The sequence below is a fragment of the Odontesthes bonariensis genome, chromosome 3 (genome assembly GCF_027942865.1).
Source record: "Odontesthes bonariensis isolate fOdoBon6 chromosome 3, fOdoBon6.hap1, whole genome shotgun sequence".
NCBI classification, from domain to species: Eukaryota; Metazoa; Chordata; class Actinopteri; order Atheriniformes; family Atherinopsidae; genus Odontesthes; species Odontesthes bonariensis.
This window is the reverse complement of record NC_134508.1, coordinates 33,698,223-33,706,896: the sequence shown is the minus strand read 5'-3', so window position 1 is coordinate 33,706,896 and position 8,674 is coordinate 33,698,223. Positions and strand designations below refer to the sequence as shown.

The 8,674-nt window shown below is 43.0% G+C and overlaps 1 pseudogene; it reads right to left on the bottom strand.

Moving 5' to 3' along the window:
* Nucleotides 1-3,453: 3,453 nt before the first annotated feature.
* Nucleotides 3,454-8,674, bottom strand: part of LOC142376957 (dynein axonemal heavy chain 8-like) — a 58,387-nt pseudogene continuing 53,166 nt past the window's right edge.

The window sequence follows — 8,674 nt, the reverse complement described above, 5'->3', positions numbered from 1 at the left end:
CCATATCATAGGCCTTCTCTATATCAAAGAATACTGTCAGTACTGTCTCCTTATCAACTTGGGCTTTCCTTATTGAGTCTTCTAAGGCCACTACTGGGTCTATGGTGCCCCTTCTCTGCCTAAATCCACTCTGGTAGCTGTACAAAATATTTCTCGTTTCTAACCAGTAAACCAACCTATCATTCACCATTCTTGCCATTATTTTACCCAGCTGTGAGGTCAGCGCTATAGGTCTATAGTTTGATGGCATCTTTACATCTTTCCCAGGCTTCCTAATAGGGATTATTACAGGGATTATTATTACAGTCAATTTCTCCAACATAATGTAGCATATCTCATCCCTTCCTGGGGTGGACCTACCCACTTTCTTTACACGAGTAATTTGTTTTACCACCTGCGGGCTAACCATGCTCCGGAATATGAAACGAGTCAAAGCCGGTGTTCTGTCGATTTCTCCTACTTGTCGAGATTTGCTACTTTGTGGTTTTGCGCATGCGCCGAGCCGATTTTCTAAGTTTCGTTTTCACGCCCATAATGTTTTGCTACCCTGCGTCTCAGCTGGTGTGTAACGGTAACATCCTCAAAATCCTGATTATTTTCTCTTTTGGAAGACATGGAAAGTAATAAAACACTCATCGTATTAACAAGCAGTTTAACATGCACAAATGGGGTGTCTGAAACATGACGCATATTTGAGCATGTTGAATAAGTGGAAGAGGCCATTGCTAAAACACTTGTACAGGTACACAGCTCAGGGAATCTTACTCCCAGTGAGGCAAGAGGAAGAGAAATCACAATAGATAGCTACAGGCATATGTTAGAGGAGGAGATGGGGCAGCAGAATGCTCTAAATACGCCCTTTAACCTGAGTGAATTGAATAGGGCGTTAAAGAAAGTGGGTAGGTCCACCCCAGGAAGGGATGAGATATGCTACATTATGTTGGAGAAATTGACTGTAATAATAATCCCTGTAATAATCCCTATTAGGAAGCCTGGGAAAGATGTAAAGATGCCATCAAACTATAGACCTATAGCGCTGACCTCACAGCTGGGTAAAATAATGGCAAGAATGGTGAATGATAGGTTGGTTTACTGGTTAGAAACGAGAAATATTTTGTACAGCTACCAGAGTGGATTTAGGCAGAGAAGGGGCACCATGGACCCAGTAGTGGCCTTAGAAGACTCAATAAGGAAAGCCCAAGTTGATAAGGAGACAGTACTGACAGTATTCTTTGATATAGAGAAGGCCTATGGTATGGTCTGGAGAGAGGGACTCCTAATTAAACTCAGGCAAATGGGTATCAAGGGTAGAATGTTTCAGTGGGTCAAGGATTTCCTATCAGGCTGGAGAATCACGGTCAAAATTAATGAAGAGTTCAGCAGTGAATATACAGTGGAAAACGGCACTCCGCAAGGAAGCATTATCAGCCCGATATTGTTCCTGATCATGATTAATGATGTCTTTAAAGAGGTGCAGGAATCTGTCCATGTTGCTTTGTTTGCAGATGATGGTGCAATGTGGATAAGGGGCAGAAATGTTGATTTCATTGTGCGTAAAATGCAGCAGGCAGTAGACCATGTCCAAGCGTGGGCCCTTGAATGGGGATTTAGAATATCTATTGACAAAACTAAAACCTTGTTTTTTACTAGAAAGAACATTCCCATGGGTTTGAAGCTGAAGTTATCAGGCGCAGAACTAGAGAGAGTAAACTGTTTTAAATATCTAGGCCTGTGGTTAGATAAGAGATTAACTTGGTCTGTTCGCATGCAAAAAATGATTGAGAAATGTAAAAAGGTACTGAATGTCATGCGCTGTCTGAAAGGGGTGGACTGGGGAGCCAACAGGTCAGCCTTGAGAACGATATACATCAGCCTTATTAGGTCTGTATTTGACTATGGATGTGTCGTGTGGCTTACAGATCTGCATCTAAGACGCTCCGGGCAAAACTGGATGTTATTCAGCATAAAGCCGTAAGAACGCGTTGTGGAGCAATGAAGTCGACTCCTGTTAATGCTATACAGGTAGAGGTGGGGGAAATGCCACTGCATATAAGGAGAGATCAGCTGGCCTTAGTCTATTGGGCTAACCTCAGAGGGCAAAGGGAAGGCCACAGCAGTCTATCTGTGTGAACTCACTGCCAGGAGAAAGATAAACCAGGTAGAAGCTTTGGGTGGGTGGTTCCTCATAAGGCAGAGGCCTGCAGGCACTTACTCTGTGTGCAGCTGTCACATATTCAGTTGTACCACCATGGCTGTTAAAGGAACCTGTAATAGATTTAGCACTTCTAGAGTTGAAGAAGCAAGAGGAGTTCAGCAAAGAAATGGTTGAGTGCCATATCAGAGCTCAGTACAAGGATAAACTTGTGTGTTTTACAGACGCTTCAAAGTCACCTGACGGGAAAGTGGGTGTGGCATTTGTAGTACCAGAGCTTAAGATGTGCAAAAAAGAAAGGCTAAACAATGATCTTGCTGTATACACCGCAGAACTAGTAGCCATCCTCGCTGCTTTGACCTGGATAGAGGGGAATAGACCAAGGAATGTGTGAGTATGAGTGCTAATTGCCTCAGATTCTGCTTCTGCCCTGATGAGTATTCAGAGTACCATGTCGGAGTCCAGACAGGATATTGTTTTAGAAATTGCACAGATGGTAAATGGACTCATAAACTCAGGCACCAATATCAGCTTCCTATGGGTACCAGCACACGTTGGGTTACGAGGGAACGAGTTGGCGGATAAGTACGCAAAGAAAGCATGTGTGACCCCTGAGGTTACCTTAGAAGTAGCTTATAGCAAGTCAGAGATAAAGTCACTTGTCAAGACAAAGTCCAGGGAGATCTGGCAGAGTGAGTGGAGTGGTGCAGCTACTGGGAGAAAGTACTTTGCCATCCAAGGGGTGGTTGGTCATGCTAGACCAACAGCAAGACCCACCAAAGAGGAGGACATCATATCTAGGATGAGGTTTGGGCGTTCTGGTCTGAACAGTACGCTATTTGTTTTTAAAAAGCATGCTGATGGAAAGTGTAGTGTATGTGGTGCTACTGAGACCGTGGAGCATGTAATAGAGCAACGTGTCAGGTTTGACCAGGAGAGGCAGCACCTCATCCTAGGACTAGAGTCAGAAAGTGTGCAATTAAACATTAAAACAATACTACAGAAGAACTCAAGTGAGATGTGCTTTAAGTACCTTTTTCACTATCTAGAAGCCACATGACTGATTAGAAGGATATAATACCTTTTTTTAATTATTTATCTATTCTTATTTTTTTATATTTAGCTGAGATAGTTTTCGCCCAGACTCACACTCCATTTCAATAGGTGGCGGTAATGCTTCCAAAAGTTGTTTGCCAACTGCCAACAAAATAGAAGAAGAAGAAGGGCGAGGTGAGACCATAGACATCATATATGATCTCCATGGTAAGAAAAGAGCTGCTGGAGCCACCGGAGCTTTTACTTACTCACTGGCTCATTAACGTCCTTGTGATAAGTGGTAAGCCCTCAAAGCAAACTAATGTAATATTTTTATCACTTAAGTAGTTGATCAATGGCTCCATAGATGAGTCTCACATACATAGTCAACAAGTAATTCACCTAATCTGCAGAAAAAACGTTTATTTGTTTTTTGGACAACATTAAAAAGTAATACAGTTGTTTATTATTTGATGTCACAGAGCAGAGCAACCCCACGTAAGATCCAGTGGTCTGGTGACTGGACAGTAGGTAGCACCACTGCTGTGATGTAATTGAGGTCTGTGCGCCTTGGTTTCTTGTAGATGGGGCAGGCGTACAGCTTCGGATCCACAGGAGCATTGGATTTGATGGCAAACATGTGGATGACAGGCATGGGTGTGAAGAGTACTTTGGGTGAGGACTCGATGAGAGTGATGTTCTTTCTGTTCCAACCAGCCCCTTCCAGGAACAAACCATAGACATAAACCCCTTCCTGTAGAGGAAAGGCATTCAATAACAAAATAGCACACGGTTAAATTCCTTTCACATTTCCAGTGAGCAGAAAACACCCACTCACCGTTGGCGAGGCTGTGATCTCCTCCATTGACTTCTTCAGGACATTGTTGTTCAGTGTGACTGTGTCCAGAGCCCAGCCTTTGTTCGCCCTGGTTACTTCTTGTCTCATGGCTGTTAAAAAACCTGCAAACATTCAAGTAAACATTAGGTCTAATAACGTGTAACTTTAGCTGCTGGAAGTCTTTAAGACGTGTCAGCTCCATCATGCTCAAAACTTCAAGGTCTTAACCAGTAATGCAGCCAACTCAGTGTTTGACATTGTAAAAGGCCTCATTCCATCAAAACCACAAACTCACCCTGAGGGTTAAAGAAACCCGTCATCCAAAACGCTTTGGGCCTTCCTTGAAACACCCAACTGTAGAACTGTTTGTTTCTCTGGATAAGCTCGGTGTACCAAAAGCCCAGAGTGGAAGACTCCCAGGAGATCTTCCTCCACAGGCTGGGCACACGAGCGTCAAAAATATTGTCCAGAGCATCACGAAGGTTCTAGGAACAAAGTACATACCAGGAGTTTGAAAGCATTTTAAAGCCTCCTGAAAATCTAATCTAACTCTAACAGACAATCGTTGATGAAAAAACTGAGTAACAAACATACAGAGAAGTGCGTATCTTAAGAAGCAAATATGAAGCGATGTGCTGAGGAATCAGAAATCTTACATCACTCATTATTATTGTGCCATCAATGGCCAGCTTCAGGTCAGTCAGACTCGAGCGCACCACAGAGATGATCCTTTGCATTCGATCCACTTCCTGACGTAGGAAGATGTTCATTGGGTTAAGAGCTCCCATTGTCAACAGTCTGGCTCTGACCTGAACCCATCAAAGTTACAGAGTTTAGATTAAGAGAACGTGTACTTTGGCCTGTAAAAAACCTAATGATCCTACCAACTGACCTCATGTGGAATGTAATTAGCGGGCAGTTTGTCCAACATGTCCTCTGCCATTTTGTGGACGATGGACTCCCGAGTCTCTCCAGATCCCCCTCCACTTTCCTTGGGCTGAATATTTGTGATTGTGTCTAACACCTCAGCAGATGTGTTTGTCTGGTATCTGGTCAACATTCATTATAGAAGAGAAATGCAATAACCTCAGAGACTCTAAGTACAGTAAATACAACAAGACCGCTTTTAAAGCTGCAGTCGGCAGGTTTTCAAAATTGCGAGTCTAAAGTCGGAAAATTCAAACTGATACACTCTCAGGTCCCTCCCCCAACCTCTAACAAGCTCCGAATCGCCCCCCAAACCCCTCCCCCTCTGTGGACGAGGTTGTGCACGTGAGTTCACACCAGTGTGAGCGCACACAAGCTGGGGCAGACTCACGCTCAGCAGCGTGTGCACAAGCTGTGATTGACAGGTAGGATTCCTCCACCCTAACGTGATTGGTTAAAAACAGCCGGGAGCGCTCGGTTTTTGTAAGCATGATTACAGGCTTCAGAGGGAGCTACAGATTTCGTTATTTTTCCTAAACAGCCTATTTAATATTCTCCTTCCAGAATCCCATGACAGTTCAAGCTAATATGACTAAAAAAAAGTTGCCGACCGCAGCTTTAATGCCTCATCATGACGACACTCTCCTTACGTGATATCAGCATTAGCGTGCAGCCCCAGTGCTTGGGGTGAATCCTCAGTGGGTAAACTCTGAATGTTATCCATGTACTCTTCTATTGTCTTACACACCGCAATTTTGTAGCCCGTGTAAAAGCAAAATGTTGGGTCAAACATCTTCTTACTGAACCACACCTGTAATTAAGAACATTGAGCTTCACGTGTCGTATCAAATGTAATACAATGCAACATAAAACACCGGGAGTTGTAACACACGAATCAACAAAAAAACTGGGATTATTACACGAGCAAAACACTTCAACAGGCGTTTGTCATAGTCATCTGTGACCCTTCCTCCATATTGCACCTCAGCGAGCATGTATCGCAAGGTTATCCATGACACATCCTGTGGGGGGGGACACAAAGTAGTGAGTGAGGGAGGGAGGATGACATACAAATATTAAACCAGGGCTGCAAAACGCTCACCTTCTTGGGGCCGCAATCATCCAAGTGTCTTTCAACAAATTCAACACTTGCAGAGAAATCGGCCGAATTGAACTCGTAAGGTATGTTCCAACCTAAGGGTCCAAATTTACGTCGTTCCTTACAAAGCCAAAAAAAAAGAAAAGGTTACCATGTAAAATCAGAAAATCCCTGTGTTATTATGACGAACAGCCTTCCTTCTACTGGAGGAAAAAAGTCACAGACACGAGTTGATTTGTGCTACACTGGAAAATACAAACCACTCAAACTTCAAAAGGCTATAAAATAAACTAAAGCCAACACATTCTCAATATGGTAATGAGGTGGAAAATTTGCCTAATGCATTATTAAAATGGCACAATTGATTTCATTATCAATTATGAAATTAATAAGAAAAAAAAGGCTACCAAATTAAGTAGTGCCATTGTCAAGGTTACGGTACTTCTAAATATGGTTAGTTCACTCTGTTTCTCATATAACCTGTGCCAGGAGCAAAGCATGTATTCTTTTTTAATATTTCCTTTAAATAAAGTTCCACTATGACACGCGTGAACTTAGAATGCGCAGTACCTGCACAGCAGTGTGTAAAAAGGCCACACCGTACAGCAAAGGCTTCCACATGGGCAGGTTGCTGACTTCCAACTGGTTCTGTGAAATTCCTGCAAATGTTCGTTTCAAACCAGCACGTATTCCCTGGGGGGGGTCGTTGGTGAACTTGATGGAAGACTTAAAAGGTAAAGAGTGAGAGACAGTCTGTGCGTGTACAAAAACTTTTAACACCTTCCTTTTTATGACGATGTTGTCAAGTCTCACCTGTAGGAGTGTGATGGAGAACAGATCGTGTGGCTCTGTGGTGATCCACACCCTGAACGTGTCATGCATGCTCTCTGTAACTGTGATAGTTTCTAGCAGCTCATCCATAAACTGCAACCCCAGGTGACAGTTCTGCAGAAGGACCCAACCTCCCTGTACACATCCAGACACAAAAGCCACGGATCAGGTCAAACAGTCAGCCATTGCTGTTGAAAGCAAGAAGCAACACTCTAGCTTGCACATCAGGACAATCCAATACACTCCCACATGAAAGCATTCACCAGATGCCGTCACCTGCTGGAAGCTGCTTTACTTTGTGAACTTTCTATGAAACCATTTGCTTGTCCACATGCACGAGAGCCACTCCTGAGCCTTGTGGTCATATACGTTCGTTCCAACAACACAGTCAGCATTTATGATTACCGCCCTATGAGGGGTGCTTTCACAAATGCAGTTTGCATCTAGGCTTATAAATGGTATGTAATGTTTTAATACTGCCAGCTGGCATTTCTAAGCCCTGGCTGCAATGCTATTTATAAACTCTGATTTCCATTACAAATCCCACTCAGACATGGTCAATTCTGTGTGTATGGCCATTTGCAAACCACAACTGGCAATATTAACACTATCTAAAACATCAGATGAAAGATGACATCATTAGCTTTTCGATGCTATATCGATTTTACGTCTAAATGTTCCCCTTGCTCAGTATTCATTTATTTATCTTTTTAATGGCGGTCAAACTGTTAGCTGGTCTCAGAGTTCACAGGTTCCCTCCAGACCCTGAATTGAGGAGTTCTTGGTCAAAGAACTGGTACCAATCCTGGAACTGCCTCAGTTGGAAAGGCTTAACTCATGCATTATACTTCTTCAGTAACTTCTAAAAGCACCTCTGTCATTGATGTCTTGACCAGCTTCCTTGCATGCACCTCTTGTCCTTGTCCCATAGATATTGCTCTGCATTCTGTAAACCGAAACAGTGGGAGTATTTACATAGACATGAACATATAGAGTGCATTTAAATAGTGCTTTCCCCCCTGGTCTAATCCACCACTCAGGACTTTGCAGTACAAGCCACAGGCCTTTAACTATACTGTACATACAAAACATAATTATCTTTCTAACACAACATAACACACACACTTACACAAGGATGAAACATTACGGGCAATTAAGGGCCACGGATCAAACCACAGACCTTTCAATTAGTGGAATTTTAACAGCCACAATCAAATGAATTTATGCTCAGGAAAACAAATACATGAGCTGGATTGCCCAGTGAACACCCAAGGTGCCACTGCAAAGAGCACACAGCAACCAACATCCAGGATACAGTTGGTTACCACGGTCACAGGGACATCAATCACAAAATTTGGGTTTCATACCGTTCTAACTGAATCAAAAGTAGATAGCGTCGCAAGTTGGGAACTGGTCTGAATGTAAACACAATCAGACGTCAGGAGATTTTGGCATTACATCTTCAAAAGAAAATAAAAAAGTTCAGTAAAATAAAATAAAAAATGGGGCAGGACAGGGCAAACTCACCGAGATTAAGTTTCTTGGCAAGTGCTTCGATTTGTTCGGTGGGATCTGAGCCCATAGAAAGGAAGCAAATGAGGGGGGTGCGAGGATCACTTTCCTGCCAGGTGCTGTGAAGGTTCAAGAGGACAGGCTCAACGAATCTCATGCCCAAAGAGTCTCCCACATACTTTCTGGCCTGAGACAAGGTGCGATCAGGGCACCAAGACCTGTGAGAAAAAAAGCTTGTGAGGTGATTGCATTTTATAATATGGTGTATTCAAACATGTAA